Consider the following 19,838-nt stretch of genomic DNA (forward strand, 5'->3'; position numbering starts at 1 on the left):
GAGATACCTCACCGAGCTTTCAGAGACAGAGAGAGGGCGTGCGTGGGTAGGGCATGTGACAATGGTAGGGTGGAGATACATGAATGGTTGAGACACATGTTAATACAAAACTTTAGAAGCATATTAGATAGTGGGAAACACAAGCTATCTCATACAAACCAACCATGAGAAGAAACATGAGCATGTTCACAATCTATAAATCACCCTTGCCTTGTACGCAAACACATGGTTTTTTCCATATTTCTACAAACATCTAAATGAAATATAAGACAATTGAAACGATAGAGAAATGGTAAATATGATAGGCTTATAAGTTGATTCCATTGATGTTGCATCATGAATGCTAGCATGATAGTCCTCTCGAACATGGAAAACATTGCATTAGTTTCATATAAATGGCTTGAGACTAACAATAATGCAAAATTTTAAAAGAAACAAAAAAGAATAATCATTCAATCATTCTCAATCAGTGGAAATTCTAAGGTCGCATTTTAGATGCACCGTGAACCAAAAACTGCACTTTTTTAATTAGTTTATTTTGAGTTAATGCATGCCTCATTTATAAGCTTTGAATGCATGCATATTAAACATCATGCTCTGCAATTGATGGCAAGCTCAAATCAGATTTTTATGCAAAAATATCACTTGATGCCAAGCTCAGATCTCACATCCCAATACATGTGCCCAAGTGGATGTGCATACGTGTGGAATTAGCAAACCACATAAATTAAGAAATACTATTGAACATTCTTTAAGGAATTTAATCGAACATCTGATGTGCAGGTGCAAGATGTTCTAAAAAGTTGCATGAAATTTGTGGTATGGTGTTGAACCTGAAATTTTCAATGAGTCAACACAACTCGTTGCCAACATTATGTAGGTGGGTAGAATTCTAGCTGCGAATCTTAAGCCAATGCATCTCCAATCAACAATGGTGCAAATGAAGTATGTCATATCCACAATGGGGCCAACCATTTATGTCAGAAGCCCACATCAAGGAGGCAATGCTTAACCTTCAAACCCAATATTAAAAACTTATTTTCTTTAATCCTAAAATCCAAAATTCCTAAAATCCTCACATCCTCGATTCCTAAAATCCCCAAATCCCCAATTTGTAAAATCAGAAAATCCCCAATTTCAAAAGTCCTCAAATCCCTAAAATCCTAAAATCCCAAAATCCCCAATTCGTAAAATCAGAAAAACCCAATTTGGGGTCCACATTCAAATCAAGAATCTACAAACTACTAACTCTCAATTTCCTAAATCAGCATTAATATTGAGAGAGAGAGAGAGAAATACTTCAAACTATGGCAAAACTTATATGGCGACAGTTGTCTGTTTGCTGCAATCTTCAAACTATGGCCCATCCAAGTTGTGGCCCACCAGATCAACAGCCCTAAACACCATATATGTTTGCATTTGGAGAAAGGAAGAGAAGATTCAACAGAGAGTGAGACGTACCAAAGTCGAATTTGGTGGAATGGTTCGAGATTCAGATGGAATTGCCGGAGATTCTCCTAGGGTTGGATTTTGCGTCCTCTAGGACAGGGGCCTTGCTTGAATTAGGGTTTTAGATGAGTTGAATTGGGGGTGTGTGAGGCCGAGGAGGATCAAGATGTTGGAGATTGATGGAAGAGAGGGAAAATGGAGGAAATTTAAGAGAGAGAGAGAGAGAGAGAGAGAGAGAGAGAGAGAGAGATTTTGGCATGAATTTGGGGTAGGATTTTTTTTGCTTGCAGTCACGGCTCTATACCTCCACACGGAGGGATGCGCTTTCGCAGGAACTTCCAATGCAAGGATGCTGGGTGGGGCCCACTACAATATATGTGAGAAATCCATTTCGTCTATCCATTTTGTGAGCTCACTTTACGATGGACGACCAAAAATGAGATGTATACAAAACTCAAGTGGGTCACACGAGAGGGAAAATTGGGGAAAGAAATTCCTACCGTTGAACCTTCCTAGGCTCCACCTTGATGTTTATATGTTATCTAAATCGTTTATAAGGTCATTCCCTATGGGTTTAAGTGAAAATACTGGAAAGATAGCATGAGACAAAGCTTTTATGGCCATGAGAATGCTTCAACAGTGCTAATTGAATTCCATCTGTTTCTTCTCATGTGGCCCACTCGAGTGTTGGATACATCTCATTTTTAGTTGCACGTCCTAAAATGACCTAAAAAGATAGATGGATGGGATGGATTTCTCACAAAATCTGTGGGGCCCACCCAATATCCTGGCGCAAGAACTTCTTGCTAAAGGCTTTTGCAGGAAATCCATGAAACGAATTGGCTACACCCCCTGCCACTAGCCCCGTGGCTGATGGTCAGTGCTCTGTGGGCCTCACCATGATGTATGTATATCATCCATCCTATTCATCCATTTTTACATTTCATTATATTGAGTGATCCCAAAAATGAGAGGGATATAAATTCTAGGTGAACCACACCACAGGAAAACAACAGTGATTGGTATCCACCATTAAAATCCTCTTAAGGCCCACTGTACTGTTTATTTGACATCCAAGCTGTTGATTAGGTCTCATGCCGCAAGATGATCTTTAAAAATACATGGACAACATGGATTAAACACATACATCATGGTGGGGCCCACAGAGCACCAACCACCAGCCATTAGATGGTGTCAAGGGGAGTAGCCAATTTGTTCCCCTTATTTGTGGTGTGGTCCATTTAATTAATCTTTGGATATGAATCATTTTTTGGATAATTCTCTAAAATGATCTCGAAAAATGGATGAACAGTGTGGGTTGATCCCGAATTTTCAGTAAATCCAAAACTCAAGTGGACCATGCCACACGAAACAGTGTGGAACAATGATTTCCACCGTTGATACCTTCCTTGGGCCCATAGTAATGTTTATTTGACATCCAACATGTTCATAATATCAAAAAGATATGAATGAAGAGAAAACACAAAAAGATATTAATTATTGTGGGCCAACTACGATGGCAGTGTAAAATTTACTCTATCCATCATTTTCTCCAAATCATGATAGAATGAGATCTAAAAAATGAGATAAATCTATTGTCCAAGTGGGCCATACTACAGGAAACAGTGAGAACGGAAACATTAACCATTGAATATGCTACATGGATAGCTCCGACGCACATCTAAGTCTGTTGCACCTTATTGAAAAAAATGTGCATATTCAATTAAATAGCTTAAATTAGATGCTAGAACATGTTATAATTAAAAATCCATTATAAAAGAAATTCAAATATTCCAACCAAGAAGTAAAGATCAATGAGGGAGAAATTTTTAAATCAAATGGTCCTAAAAAATGGATTAAAACAATCACTTCATGACTATGAAAAATCAATGCTATTATCAAATATCACACACAAAAAAAAAAGAAAAAAGACATTGCCTGCATTTAAACTAAGAGATGCTTCACATCTGTTTGGAGGCAGGCATGTCTAATCAAACCAGGGATACCAAAGGCTACACATTTCATCTGAAAGGAAATGGATTTTAGAAGTACGTAGTTCAAACAACCTGAAAACCTGATATGCAAATCGGAAACCGTTGGGATTCACTCCTAATCTAAACAGTCAAGAAATTCAACATGATTTCAAAAAGGGGTATACTATCATCCTCACTTATTCATTTATTTTTCATTGCTAATTGTCTCAAGTACAAGTTTCTGCTTCTATGGAGTTGGAACTCTCAACACCTATATAAAATGACGCTGACAAAGGCCCAATCTGTTGTGTTGCGATATTACAAATCATAGGTTCGACACACATCATGATGGGCCCCACAAAACTTACTAACATTAATTTTTAGGTTCTCAGGGTGCCAATAAGTTGGGTCACAATTTTGACCAAAATATTTGACCAATTTTACATGTCTAGTCCATTCACTCTATTTTACTGATCATTACCCTCAATTTGACTAGTTACTCGCCCCAATCATGCTACATATGAGAAAGATATTGGGTAAACAAGATTGGTCAACAATTTGAGTAAATTTTGATTTAAACATCTGAAGTTATTTACTCTTCAATTTGGACTGATCAGATTGTCCAAAAATGGTTACCTTCTCCACTATATTTAGGTGAGTTACTCGTTACCCTTACCAGAGTAAACTCTGTGGGGTCCACTGTTATTTATTTATTTTATCCACTACATTCACTAACAGATAATTTAAGGTCTAAAGAACAAAAAGGAAGCATATCCAAAGCTCAAGTGGACCACACCACAGGAAATAGTGTGATTGAACCTCTACCATTTAAAATTTCTTGGAGGCCATAGTAGTTTTGGATCAAGCTGATGTTTGTGTTTTCTATTCATTCATGTATTTTTGATATTATGAACAACATTTAACCATTTTTTGATAATCTAATCAATTCAAATTGAAGAGTAAATAACTTCAGATGTTTAAATCAAATTTCACTGAAATTGTTGATCAATCTTAGTATGCCTAATATCTTTTCTCATATGTAACCTAATTGAGGCAAGTAACTAGTCAAATTGAGGGTATTGATCAGTAAAATAGAGTGAATGGACCAGACATGTAAAATGGGCAAAATATTCTCGTCAAAATTATGACCCAACTTACTAACCTCGTGAGAACCTAAGAGTTAATGTTAGTAAGTTTTGTGAGCCTCATCATCATATATGTCGAACATCAACACTGTGGATTTGATGTGTCCCCTTTAAGTTATGAGATATCTCAAAAATCATCTGTATACGAAACTCAAGTGGGCCATACCATCTAAAACTATGTGAAGACATCCTAAAAAATTATAAAAGCACTTGGTCGGGCCCACATGAGTTTTTGATGTGGCTGAAAATTGATCTGACCCCTCATCTAAGTGGGACACACATAATGAGTAGGTTGGATATGTGAATCACATTTAGGCAGACCCAATATATGATTTTTGTTTTTCCCCTTCATCTGGCCCTGCATGACATAACTAACTTATTGGATGTCAAATAAACAGTACAGTGGGCCTCAGGAGGATTTTAAGATTTTAACGATGGATATATAATAATTTTATAATTTATTATATATATGTATGTATGGGAAAAGGTTTCATATGGTCGAGCTGTGTGGGCCCCACCGTGATAGGTGTCAAACATCTACCCCATCAGTCAGATGCACCATTCGATGAGGGGCCTAGGGCTTAAAAATCAAGTCAATCCGTGACTTTTTTGGGCCACACCACACACAAAAGTTGAGAGGGGTTACCCTCCATTAAAATATTCATAATCATTTGTTGGACCCACCGAGATGTGGTTCACAAATCCAGCCCATCCATTATGTGTGTCCCACTTGGATGAGGAGTCAGACCAAGTTTCATATGCATCAAAATTACAGGTGGGCCCCACCAAGTGCTTTTATATGCTTTAGGCATTTCTTCACATGATTTTAGATGGTATGGCGCACCTAAGTTTAGTATACAGCTGATTTTTGGGATATCCCATAATTTAAAGGGGGCCCATCAAATGCATGGTGTTGATGGTCGACATGCATCACAGTGGGGCCCATTTAACTTTGATATCATTTAAACCATTCATACAACTCGGAGCTCGAGAAGCGTCAGCGCTCTCTCGACCCTGTCTCTCTCTCTCTAATCCTCTTCATCCCCCCTCTCTCTCTCATGCCCTAATCCTCTCCATCCTCTCTCTCTCTCTCTAATCCTCTCCATCCCCTCTCTCTCTCTCGCGTGCCCTAATCCTCTCCATCATCTCTCTCTCTCTCTCTCTCTCTCTCTCTCTCTCTCTCTCTCTTTGATCCAAAAAAGGGAGGGAACCGAAACGACGCCCTCCCCGCTCACGCTCGCCCTTCTCTCTCTCTCTGAGCTCGGTTGAAGACTCAATCACGAACGTGAGGTATCTCTCTCTTTCAATCTCTCTCAATCTTAATGTTGATTTAGGAATTTAGTAATTTGTGGATTCCCAATTTGATGTGGACCCCCATTTAGGGATTTGGGGATTTTATGGCTTACAGATTTGAATATGGACCCCAAATTGGAAAATTTTGGCAAACCCGTAACCTAAGGTTTTCTTTGTTCTAGCTCACGCGTTACAGGGGAGTCTCCACAAGAACTCAGTTTGATTGAGGTAAGTCCTTCCCCTCAGAACCGTAAACATTATCTCGATTGTTTTTGTTCTTGCTTTCATTTGAAAGCACATAGATCTTGTGCTTTCAATAGCTTCTAGCTACAAATGTTACTTGAATCTTGTTCAGTTTTGAGGTGGGGAGATGATTTTTTCTTTCTTTTTGATGTTGCTAGTCAGAATCCCTTTTGGAAATCGTTTTTTACTGTGTTCTATGTTGGAAGATGTTGTTGATGCATGTAAAATGTGGGATAATGATTGATGCCCACCAGTTGTTCGATGAAATGCATGAAAGGAACTTAGTTTCTTAGAACATCATTATAGGAGGGATGGTTTGAGTTATTTCATCTGATTTATGTCATTTTCTTTGGTTCTGAGTAGTTGTAATACTCCATATCTAATTAACAAGTTAGCTGAGTTTCTAAGCCTAGTTTATCCAGTGCAAACTGAATCAACCTTCACGGCAAGTTTCAAATAGACTTGGTAATTTTGTCGGCCATAAATCTGAGGTAAGTATTTTTAAGATATTTTGTGCATGATCATGTTGCCATGCACACACATGCAATGTGAATCTATCTGTGTGTGGCTTGCACATATATGTAAGTGTTTTAAAGATATTTGGTGCATGATCATGTTGTCAGGCCATCAACTTGTTCTTGACATTTTGTTTGCTTGAAGAATAAAACAACCTAATTTTTGGGACAGATCATCTACATGGTTAGATCCATCTGATGTATTTCTTGGATATTTCTCCAGATCCATTTGATGGATGTCTTGGATATTTCTTTAGCTCTGATAAAATGGCAAGGAATTAATGATTATCGATCTAAAGTGGTAATATAGATGAACAATGTGAAGGCAAACCCTAGGTCTGTGTGAGCTTATGAATAAGTTAAATAAGAGATGACATTAGCACACAGAAATATTAAAACAAGTTTCAACCATATGGAACTATTAATCATGCATTATGATACATTCCAAGTGATTTCTTCTTCTTCTTTGAATTTTGTATTCTAAGTTGTAATTTTTTATTTTATATATGTTAAATTCCTGTAGAATGGGGATTGTTTCTTGTGTGGATGGTCTGATGAATAGTCTGGAAGATTGGATCTCATTTGTTGGTCAATAGATTTATAGATGGAATATTCCATTGTAGGGAGTGCCTGATGAATAGTCTGGGAGATTGGTTCTCATCCATTAAAAAAAAAATTAGATGCCTAGCTTGTTTTTAAATGTATTAGCTTGAAATTGATGGAGCGGACCCGGATGTGCGTCGAAGCTATCCGGAAGTTGAGTGGGGGTCCCTGGAAGGTGGAAATCGCTGTTATGACCATGATGAAGCTGTCCATTTCCTATGGACAACATTGGAGTGGCCTGACCATTTAGACAGGCTGTGTCTATGTATTTGCCTGAAATTGACGAAGTAGACCCGGATATGCGTCAGAGCTATTCGAATGTTAAGCGGGGGTCCGTGGAAGGTGGGAACCGTTGTTATGACCATGATGAAGCTGTCCATTTCCTATGGAAAATATTGGAGTGGCCTGGCCATTTGGACATGTCGTGTTTATGTATTAGCTTGAAATTATTGGAGCAGACCCTAGTATAACCCTAAACCTAAACCTATACCTAAAACTAAACATCATGGTGGGGACAGTGCCCTCGACCGTTGATTCCTTCCTGGGACCTACCATGGTGGTTATTTGAGATCCAATCTATTGGTAAGTTCACACAGACTTAGCTTAAACTCAAACCTATAACATAAACCTAAACCTAAACCTAAACCTCTAACCTACACTTATAACCTAAACCTAAAACCTATAACCTTAACCTAAATGTAAAACCTAAACCTGTAAACCTATAACCAACAACATTAATATAAACTCACAACTTACAACATTAACCTAAACCTATTCTCTAATTCCAAAACCTATAACCTAAACCTAAACCTAAACCTTAACCTAAACCTAAACCGTAACCTATAACCTAAACTCAATTCCCTAAACCTTAACCTATAAACTAACCTAAATCTAAACCTATAACCTACGCTTATAACCTAAACCTAAACCTATAACATAAACCTAAACCTAAACTTAAAACCTAAATGTATTCTCAAATCCCTAAACTTAAACCTACACCTAATCCTAATCTCAACTCCCTATAGCTATAACCTGAACCTAAACCCAAAACCTAAACCTAAACCTAAAACCTAAATGTATTCTTAAATCCCTAAGCCTAAACCTACACCTAATCCTAATCTCAACTCCCTATAGCTATAACCTAAACCTAAACCTAAAACCTAAACCTAAACCTAAAAACTAAATGTATTCTCAAATCCCTAAACCTAAACCTACACCAAATCCTAATCTCAACTCCCTATAGCTATAACCTATTACCTATAACCTAAACCTATTACCTTAACCTAAACCTAAATCCTAAACCTAAACCTAAACCTAAAACCTAAATGTATTCTCAAACCCCTAAACCTAAACCTACACCTAATCCTAATCTCAACTCTTTAACCTAAACGTAAACTTGAAAACCCAAACCTAAACCCGATCCTGAACACGAACCCGATTTCCTAAACATAAACCTTAACTTATTCTCAATTCCCTATAGCTATAACCTAAACCTAAACCTAAACCTAAAACCTAAATGTATTCTCAAATCCCTAAACCTAAACCTACACCTAATCCTAATCTTAACTCCTTAACTTAAACCTAAACTTGAAAACCCAAACCTAAACCCGACCCTGAACCCGATTTCCTAAACCTATAACCTACACTTATAACCTAAACCTAAACCTAAAACCTAAAGCTGTAACCTTAACCTAAACATAAAACCTAAACCTAACCCTAAAACCTAAATGTATTCTCAAAATCCCTTAACCTAAACCTAAACCTAAACCTAAACCTACAACATTAAAATAAACTTATAACCTAAACCTACAACCTACAACCTACAACATTAAAATAAACTTATAACCTAAACCTACAACCTACAACCTACAACATTAACCTAAACCTATACTTATAACCTAAACCTATTCTCAAATCCCAAAACCTATAACCTAAATCTAAACCTATAACCTAAACCTTAACCTATAACATATAACTTATAACCTAAACCTACAAGCTATAACCTAAACTCAATTCCCTAAACCTTAACCTATAACCTAACTTAAACCTAAACCTATGACCTACAACCTAAACCTAAACCTAAAACCTAAACCTAAAACCTAAATGTATTCTCAAATCCGTAAACCTAAACCTACACCTAATCCTAATATTAACTCCCTAACCTAAACCTGAAAACCCAAACCTAAACCCGATCCCGAACCTGAATCTGAATCCCTAAACCCTTAGCCTAAACTTAAACCTATAACATAAACCTAAACCTATAACCTAAAACCTAAAACCTAAACCCAAACCTAAACTCGATCCTGAACTCGAACATGATTTTCTAAACCTAAACCTTAACCTATTCTCAATTCTCTAAAGCTATAACTTGTAACCTAAACCTAAACCTTAACCTAAACCTATAACCTAAACCTAAACCTAAACCTAACCCTTAACCTAAACCTAAACCTATAACCTTAACCTAAACCAAAACCTATGACCTAAACCTTAACCTATAACCTATAACCTAAACTTATAACCTATAACCTAACCTTAATCTTAATCGAAACCTAAAACATAAACCTTAACCTAAAACCTAAATTTAAACCTAAAACCTAAATGTATTCTCAAATCCCTAAACCTAAATCTACACCTAATCCTAATCTCAACACCCTAACCTAAACCTAAACCTAAACTTAAAAACCTAAACCTAAACCCGAACCCGATTTCCTAAACCTAAACCTTAACCTATTCTCAATTCCCTAAAGCTATAACCTATAACCTATAACCTAAACCTATAACCTAAACCTAAACCTTAACCTAAACCTAAACCTATAACCTTAACCTAAACCAAAACCTATAACCTAAACCTTAACCTATAACCTATAACCTATAACCTATAACCTGAACCTATAACCTATAACCTAACTTTAACCTAAACATAAAACCTATAACCTAAACCTATAACCTAAAACCTAAACCTAAATCTAAAACCTAAATGTATTCTCAAATCCCTAAACCTAAACCTACACCTAATCCTAATCTCAACTCCCTAACCTAAACTTGAAAACCCAAACCTAAACCCGATCCCGAACCCGAACCTGATTGATATAATAATGTAGCCCAATCACATGGCAACAAACCATAAAATCTTACTTTGTTGGCAAGCATACTCGAACTCAAGCATCACAATGCATCTATTTCCATCTTCACTATATATCTCTTATAGCATAAATTATTTGAGATTTGGATTTATCTCATTTTTAGAGTCATGTCCTAACACTATGATAATATTAATAGACAAGGTGGATTTGTCACCAATATTATTCCAAGACCCATATAACTTCTCCTTATAGAAAGTTGGGTAGGGCACATGCAGCTTGAATCCATCAAAGGAGATAAGGATTACCTCTCATATGTTCTCTCTCTTTTCATTTATTTTTTTCCATCGAATTATTTATTTTGTGGTGTCTGCTCAAATATACGTACAACATTTTATCATGTTAAAATAATTATAAGTGGCCTAATCTTACCTTTCTAAAAACAACTAACAGTAATTTCTACATGATGAGAAATCACCAAGTACCATTAGGCTCAACCCAAAAGATAAATCAGCATTTTCTTTCTTTTCTTTTCTTTTAACACACACTCATACACCAGAATCGCTTACGGCCATAATGGGTACTTGAACTCGTGACCTTGTATTGAAATTATTTTGAATCTACCATGAAGGCATGAGTAAGGACCTAGTTGTGTGTGCACAGTCGGCGATGTGTTCACCACACTGAATTTTGTTAGCCCCACGCTACAAAAAAATATACGTATTAGTGGCGTTTTTATCACAGGCGGCCATAACAAACCGCCACTCTAGATAGAATTCAGTGGCGCTTTCATGTGGCCGCCAGTGTACAGTGAAGCCACCACCCCTGATTCTAAATTAAAAAAAATCAAAAGTCTTTTTTACCCCACTTTCCCAAATCCCAATCGCAAATCAGGCCCTATCCCCAAATCCCAAATCACGCGCCCTATCCCCAAATCACCCCTCTTCTCTCCCGCCTCTTTAAAATGAGTTGCAAAAATAGATAGATGGGATGGATTTCTCAAAAACATTATCATATGCCAGTGACTATTTCAACAGTCACTACAAAAAATATAGTTATTAGGGGCGTTTTTATCACAGGCGGCCACAACAAATCGCCACTGTAGATGAAACCAGGGGCGTTTTTACGTGGACGCCCGTGTACAAAACGGGCCACCGCCGCTGATTTGAAATTAAAAAAAAAAACCCCAAAACGCGCGCCCAAATCCCAATCGCAAATCAGGCCCTATCCCCAAATCCCAAATCACGCGCCCTATCCCCAAATCACCCCTCTTCTCTCCCGCCTCTTCTCTCCCCAAACCGTTCTCCCCTCCTCTCCCGCCTATTCTCTCCCAAAACCCTTCTCCTCTCTTCTCTCTTCCGTACAATAACTGACCGAAAGTCTTTCTCTCTCTCTCTCTCCCCCTCTCTCTTTCCCTCTCCAACGTCTCTCGATCTCCATTTTCCACTTCGGCGTCTCTTGATCTGGCTTCCATTTCGGTTGCTGGTTGAAGATGCTGATCTCGCGGCCGTCGCCCTCCTTCTCGCTGGAACAACACGTCAAAGTCCGAGAAGGCCTGCAAGAGGAAGTACGCTAATCTCTCGGCCGTGCCCTCCTCGCCATAACACGCCCCTCTCTCTCTCTCTCTCTCTCTCTCTCTCTCTCTCTCTCAGGTCCAACTCATCCGATTCTGGAGCACCTAATCCACGGAAGGGTGTATGGAAGATTTCTAGAAGCCATAGCTGCTGCTGTCTAAACCATTGGAGCTGTCAACAGAGTACCGGTACATTGCTCTTTTTTTTTTTCCCCGCCATTTGATCTGTATCTATGCTTTGGAATGTATGGATAGGATTTCTTCTTTTTGTTCTTCTTGTTCTTCTTTTATTTATTAATTTATTTATTTGATGGGTCCTTTGAATTTTCTGTCTTGAGAAATGGGTTCTTGGCATTTTTGTTTTTGGGTCTGTTTTTTTGCTTGATTTTTTAAGAAGATCCAGTCCATTCCTTTCATTTTACTGCATATATGGCATGTGTTTGATGATTCGAACCGTTGGTTTATCGTGGACAAATGTGAATGGATCATAGGCTGAAAATTACACTGACCACACAATTCTAACCATGTGAAAAAGTAGTGTACAAAATTACTAAACTCTTGTTAGTGGTTAGGATTTTCTGATCAGGATGATGTTTGGTTAATGGTCCATTGGTGGACTTTAAGATGAATGAATGGCTTGGATTATCAATACATGTGCCAAATGTATGTAGGTGGATTGGGTCTTTTCCCTTCATTGAATATGCTATCTATTACTACTGTGACACAAGCACTACTGTGATGATAGAAAATCAGAAATCCAGAAAACAAGAATGCTCTGTCAGATGTTAATCCTCTGTGCTACTGGACATAGTTGTGATCCAAACCATTAAAATAATGATAGAAACTGTGGATGGCCCATCATATCAATGTCTAAAATATGTCTATCCTTACAAAAATTGAGACAGTCTAGATGGTGTGGCGTGCATGTGTTCTACAAAGTGTAAAGGAGCTCCATACAACGAACAAATGCCCATCATACAGAGGCCAGATAGGTCCAACAGATCTAATTTTACCTATTACTCCTCATCTAAGTTAGTGTCCAGAATAGGATGAGTTACTTCAACAGATTTGATTTTACCTAATTCTCCTCATCTGCTATTAAAGTCTTCATCAGCTCGCATATCTGATGAAGTAGAAGAGAAGGGTGAAGACCCTCCTGTCCCAGTCTCTTTCCGTTCCCATAGGGTCTTCAAGATTAAGGTCTTGAGCAGATTCATTACTTGAATGGTGTGCATCAAAGCTATCAGTGGATCGACCATCTGAGTCATGTTGGGAGCAAAGACCATGGCAATGTTTCTTGCATTCATCTTGTAAGCTTCTTCCCCTTTGATGACATCTGCCATAAGATCAACGGCCCAGTTGAGGAGTGCAACTTGAGTTGGGAGGAGCAGTTTCACAAGTTCCACACTCTCTTCCTCTGTTTTGCATTGCAGAACTTGTTTGGGGGAAAGGCCATCAAGTACTCGTGCAGGAAGCTGTCTGAACCAGGCCTTAATTAGACCTGCTAGGCAATGAACATCAATGTCATCAAGTACAATGCCCTTGTTCAGCTGGTCCCTCACATTTTCTTCCTTACTGTTCTCGGGATTAATCATGTAACAATGCTTTGTATACGGATTGGCAAGTTATTGCATTGTGACTTTGTTTTTGGTTGAGATAGTTTATGTTATTTTTTGTGCGTGTTGATATCATTGAGTTGGTAATAATACCATAGTGTATCCTGCAAGACCTTCATGAATTGTCTTGCAAATGTTGTTCATATGTTATTCTAATGTTAATGTGCATGCAGAGTCACAGACAACATATCTCCATTTATTTACTGCAATAGTTTGTAAATCCCTCATAACGATGCCATAAAAAGTAAAAAAGAAAAAGAAAAAAAATCCTTACACTTCATATAGGGGTGTAAATCCCTGATTGCAATAGTTTGACTCGTGGCTTGATTTTTACTTGCCTATGTTGCAAAAGTTGAATCCATTGAAGTGGGGAATGTGCTCTGTTACACTTAATATAGGGATGTTGTTGTGTGAAAAGTAGGTATATGATTCCATTCTATGAAATTTGGTGGCATATTTTATTTACTGTTGGATTTGACCGTGAGCAAGCAATCTCTTTCGGATTATTTTAATGTTCGTCGGGTGAAATAGCTTTCCATCATTTGACAAAGAATGCAAAAGGTTCCGAAGTCATTCATGGAAGTACATGTAAAACTATTAGCATTATGAGGATTAAATTGATTGCTCGGAAGGTGTGTGCTTTCTATGTGGAATCTCAGAATAGATGATCTTCAGTTTTTCATTTTTCCAATTCATAGTGTCGATTTCTTTGCATTCTCTGCAATTGCCAATGTATAATTTTACATCACAAGTGTTGAATGAACATTTCTCTATGGGGAAGGTGGATGAGTTGCATCCTGACTTGACAGTAGACCCTCTTGGAATCTTGCGTCCTGCAAAAAAATTAACTCATCAACTTCCATTGGTAAAACTTCAGCCTGCTGCCACTTCCCTTAAACCACCCAATTATTTTGCACAGGTCGTGACAATGTGTTTTTTACAGTTCAGTGCATACTCATCCTTTGCAAGGATGGTAGGAGTTGGAATTGGTTTGGAGCAACAAAGAAGGAGAATGGACCCCATGACTAATGAGCCGTAGTTCACAAACTGCACTGGAGATTTCATTGGCACAGTTGATTACATATTTTACACAGGTAAATTTCCTTGTTGCAAGATGACTTTGCCTGAGCTTTCTTTCCCTTTCTCTTGCCTTTAATATCTGTATTCTGTCATTTGTTATTTATATATATGGTTCAGATATTGATAAAAACTTCTACTAGTTGGAGCTTTGTGATCCAACACATATGGTGAGCACTGAAAGTTCAGCAAAGCCAGCAAGTTTACCGTGAATGATGGTCACAATTCAATTAAAATTTAGCACATGTGTAGAGAGCAATTCAATGGAAAAAAAATATGATCTTGGATGATTCAAAGTCAAAATGGTTTTATCTATGGATTAGTAGGAAAAAGAAATTAGGTTTCAAAAAAATTCATACAAATCCACATATAGAATTAGGTTGGGAAAGACACAAAAATCAACACCATTCGGGAGAAGAAATCTGATCACCTAGAAGAAGAATCTGGTTTTTGGTGACAGATTTAGCAACTTATACACAAGAAAATTAAACAACTTAGGATCTAGGTTGGGAAAATTTCACCAAGCTCTAATTTGAATTTGGAGATAAATTTTACATATAAGACAAATTCATCCAGCAACTCAGAATTTGATTCTGAAAGACCCGCACTAAGAAAAATCCAGCAGTATAGAAATCTTTTTTGAAAAATTGATGAAAAAACATCAATTTATAAACATAAAAAAGGCATGTTGCTGGCCAAAAATGGAATAAGTTGAATTATATAGGGAGACAAATTCACCAAACAGCTGGCCAAAGCCTAGTTTAAAAAATTAGGTTTAGGATGTCCATAAAGGGCCATAAAATATCATATTCTAATAACCTGAAATTCAAGTTGCTGTTGAGAACATAGAATGAACCAGTGTGCAACATGGTAGGTTCGTTGGGTCAGTATTATGGTGAAATTAGTGGAATTCTATGGTGGCCATTTGCAAATCAGGTGTGAGGAGACATCAAGAATCTTCAAGCAAGATGGTAGATGGATTCGAGTTTTTAAGTTTTTGAACCATGGATGAGCTGCTGCTGAAATTTCTTGGAGTGCGTTTGGATGGGCCGCAAACTAAAACTTACATTGAAATGATGTCCTAACTACCCGACTGGTGGGCATCTAATGGGCAACTAGAATGAAAAATAGTCAATTGTCCGAATCAAATAAATCCATCTAATGGGCAACACTATTGCTGAAGCTAGGGCCATGCTGGATGGTATCTTAATCTGTAGCGAGATGGGTTCACTACAAAAAATACATGTATTAGTGGCGCATTATAATATTTAGTTTTGTTGGGGCCTCTGTAAATGCCAACTTCTCATATTGCAGGTTTTCTCAAAATTTTCTGCAGCAACAGAACAACTGTTACCAACATCAACTGATAAACTCAGTACACATGAGGTTTTTTTTTTTTTCTTCTTCTTTTTAGTTCTCCTTTTGCTAAGCATAAGATTATCTCTTCTTATTAAAGAAGAGATAAGGCTTCTTAGATCATGAACATAGGATATGGAGGCATGTTTGTACCAGCATTTGTTCACTATGTACATCTCTAGCTACTTGCAAGTCTTGAAAAGTGTCTCATGCAATGTTTCTTCGTTGTTTTTCACAACTCACTTGAAAATTGTTCTTGTATGTAGATTGGCATACTGAAGGATCTCTCAATCTTAGATATGGGCACTAATGAACTTGGATTTGGGAAAGCTCATGACTTGAGTTTTCTTGACTCTTTGACTAATTGCAGTAGCTTACAAGAATGCCTTAATAAATAGTGCGTGGCATTTCAACTGTTTTACTTCTGTAATCACTTCCACTTCAAGAACTAATTATTTCAGTTTACTTCATTAGTACATACTGTGCCAGTTGTTAATCATATAGCCTCTATTGTTGACATCTGCTGTTAAATTTTAGTAATGGAAGTTCATTTTTTAATGTTCCAGAATATTACAAAAAGAACATTATTTAGCAGCTGAATCTAATATTATGCTTGTAATTGTTGCTCCTCATCATTGCAGGTTCTTATATGCAGAGATTGGATGTCTTCAGAACATTCACAATAGCCATAGATGCAGTGGATACGAACAATTGCAAGTTGATGATTCTACAAGCTTGTTTTTTCTCTCAGGGACAGATTTTCCTGGCCAAGGAAAATGCAAAATGAGACCGGGCTGGAAATTGCATCTATATATTACACAGATGCCATGCAACTCTTACCATTTTTTTCTTTAAATTATTATTGTGGTGGTCCTGTTAAATATATGAAGTTTTCAATTGTTTTCACCACTATGTCAAGGAGATTTTACTATTGTTTCTTATTAAAGTTGCTTATTTGTTGATACTGTTCTATACTTTTTCTTTTTCCTGCAATAGGTGGGGACGCATCAATGACTTCACCATTATCGTCGTTGAGTGATGAGCCCCAACCAAAAGAGAATTTTCTGTCCATGTTCTATGCGTGAGTGTCCAAAGTGTCTTTAAAGAATGTAGGCAATTGGAGTTAGTTTTTTTTACTATCGTAGTGAATTTCATTAGTTATAGGAAGCTCTTTTTTTAATGCCTCTATTTTTCTCTTTCACATCCTAAAAGAATTACTTTCTTGCTCCCTATTTCTTGGGTTAGATTAGAGGACTACTGGAAAGCCAGTTTCCTCTGCCTTGGAAGTACCTACCTTCATGCCTCCGATGAAAGCACATCATCTCAAAATTACAAAAGATTACAGTTCTATTTTTTTTTTTTTTTCCTCCGATGAATCTGTTTTGGAGCAGTTCCATACTTTGTTTCATTCTTTTTTTCAAAAATAAAAAATGCAGTTCATCTAAAAAAATCATGGTTCATAGTTCCATGTTCTGTTTCTTGGAAGAGAACAGTTCCATAGTTCATAATAGTCACTTCTTGGGCTGCAACGATCACATTTTGATTTTTGGAGCTTAGAGTTTGTTAAATCTTGCAAACACATGAAACATAAATGACTTTAGACAAAGTGCTATTGATGTCACTTTTCTTGAGGAAATGGAAAGAACTCCCAAACATTCCATTTCCTTTTCCACTAATTTCTGTGTGAACGCATTTCAATGAAATGATTCTTTTCTCAAAAGTCAAACTATGCTCCCAAATGGGGCCTTAACAAAAATTCAATCCACTTTGAAAACAAATCTGGATGCCTATACTCATAATAGCAACCTCATTATTGGTATTATAGTTGCATGATATTTTAAGTTCCAAATGAGTCTCATTACTAAACTTTTGTTGCAGTTGAACTAGCTTTGATTTTTTCACACACTGAAAAATATCCAGGTGAACCCACCACATCTGAATGTGAAAAGGTTGGTAACATCATCCTTTTTTTTTTTTTTTTGAGAGAGAGAGAGAGATAGAGATGGTTTCGTCATCCTTTCTATGTACTTTATTTCGCAAAAGTATGTTATTTCTATTTGTTGAACCGTGACAGTTTGATTGAGATAAAATATTTGTTTTCTTTGTTATGGCTCAAACAGTTACCATACAATTATAACATGGGTTTGCTGATCTTGTCCATTCTCGCTTTCTTTACATTCAAGTTTTTCATGTCAATTTGCTAATGTGCATGTAATGTTGGCATGATATGACTGTACGACATGCCATCTTTCTTGGGACTATTGCTAAGGTAAGTTTTAAGAGCTAGAAATGTTGAACAATATTCTCATGAATAGGATTGAGTGTTTTTTTAGCATTTAGCCAAAGTCTTTGCACCTTAAATATTTCGGTATTGTTATTGTTGTAAAAAAGATGGAATGAGGAGCAGATATGAAAGAGACAAGCCTATGTAACTTGGAAACATCGATGTTGGACATGCATACACACACATATCGAATGGTTATCATCATCAAACCAAAATGCTTCTTTGAAATCATAAGCGAGTCATAGTAGGGAAATTTCTATTGTGGATTTACAAGAAGGGAAATTTTACAACGATCAGAGGGTGAGAGCTCTTTTGGTCTTGCTTAAAGCCTTGAGCAACACCATCAGGTGGCTCACAGGAGAAATAACTTCCACTTTTTAGCTCTTTTTAGGATTTATGGAGATTTGGAAGGACCTCTTACATTCATTAGGAAGCCAATAGTCTAGTCATCAAATCAGCATTGGTTGCAGCCTTTCTACTCTCCAAAAACTTTGCTGTGTATGCCTGTTTTGTAATTTTTGTATGCAATATTTCCAGCTTGGTCTTTTGAGTTGCTATTTTGCATTAAATTCTAATAAAGTTTCACATGCTTAAATGGAAAAATACTACTCCATAGTGACAGTATACAACTCATTGATGTTTTTGGTATCTTTGATTCAGTTTCTTCAAAGGGAGATAATATTTAGCTTGTCCTCAATCTGTCTGTTGAGTTCATGATGTGAATTAATGTACTTTGGTCATGTACAATTCTTTACATTTGTATTCTTGTTGCGTTTTTTGATGCAGGAAATCCCATGTAAATGTTGGGACTAATGGACATGTCGATCATGGGAAAACTACACTCACAGCAGCCATTACAAAGGTTGATTCTAGTTGATGTATTTTATGCTTCCATATATTGATCTTAGCTAGCAGACCCCAATTAGCTGGGATAAGCTGTAGATGTTGTTGATGATGACATTGATCTTATTTGTCTCTCCCTAGATCTAGAGTTGATTTGTGTTTTCTAAGTTTATGATTGCGTTATCCCTGCAAGGAGCTTGTGCGACATTCTAATTTCTATGGGCTTTTTATAGGTATTGGCAAAAGAAGGTAAAGCTAAGGCTGTTGCCTTTGATGAGATTGATAAGACACCAGGGGAGAAAGCTCGAGGAATTACCATTGCAACGGTTAGGATGCCATTTTCTTTCTTGCATCATGCACATTATGTGTTGGGATATGTTTCTACCATAAGTGCATAGCATGTTTTAATGCTGTCTTTTATTGGCATTTTTTATGCTCAATAAATACTTATTTTAGAGATATTGGAAGCTTATTTTAGGTGACATGATTTGTAGGCCCATGTGGAATATGAGCCTGCTAAGCGGCACTATGCACATGTGGATTGCCCAGGACATGCGGACTATGTTGAAATTTTTGGAAGCGGTCTACATCTTAGTGTTAGTTGTTAATACTTGTAAAACCATGTTTTTTTTTTTTTTTTTTTTCTTGTAGAATTATATGTACGAATTTTGGCATGAAATTGCTTCGGCATATGCATTTTCTGGTGTTTTGATCAAAAATACTTTTACTGGCGTTGTGGCAACCTTTTGTAGCGCTTTTTCTATTTTTTTACTGGCGCTTTTTATAAC

The 19,838-nt window shown here is 37.0% G+C and overlaps 1 long non-coding RNA gene across 4 annotated transcripts; it reads left to right on the forward strand.

Annotated features, from left to right (window-relative positions):
* Positions 1-11,670: 11,670 nt before the first annotated feature.
* On the forward strand, positions 11,671-19,543 carry LOC131253440 (uncharacterized). 4 transcript variants are annotated; one of them, XR_009175176.1, is made up of 8 exons: positions 11,671-12,057; positions 14,243-14,355; positions 14,434-14,584; positions 15,882-15,953; positions 16,190-16,320; positions 16,565-17,004; positions 18,994-19,069; positions 19,284-19,543. It is a non-coding gene; the product is annotated as an uncharacterized LOC131253440 (long non-coding RNA). The 4 variants fall into 4 exon arrangements; XR_009175175.1 differs by having other exon boundaries at positions 14,272-14,355; XR_009175178.1 differs by lacking the exon at positions 14,243-14,355 and having other exon boundaries at positions 11,671-12,063.
* The last annotated feature ends 295 nt before the right edge of the window (positions 19,544-19,838 follow it).

The sequence above is a fragment of the Magnolia sinica genome, chromosome 8 (assembly GCF_029962835.1).
Source record: "Magnolia sinica isolate HGM2019 chromosome 8, MsV1, whole genome shotgun sequence".
Taxonomy (NCBI): Eukaryota; Viridiplantae; Streptophyta; class Magnoliopsida; order Magnoliales; family Magnoliaceae; genus Magnolia; species Magnolia sinica.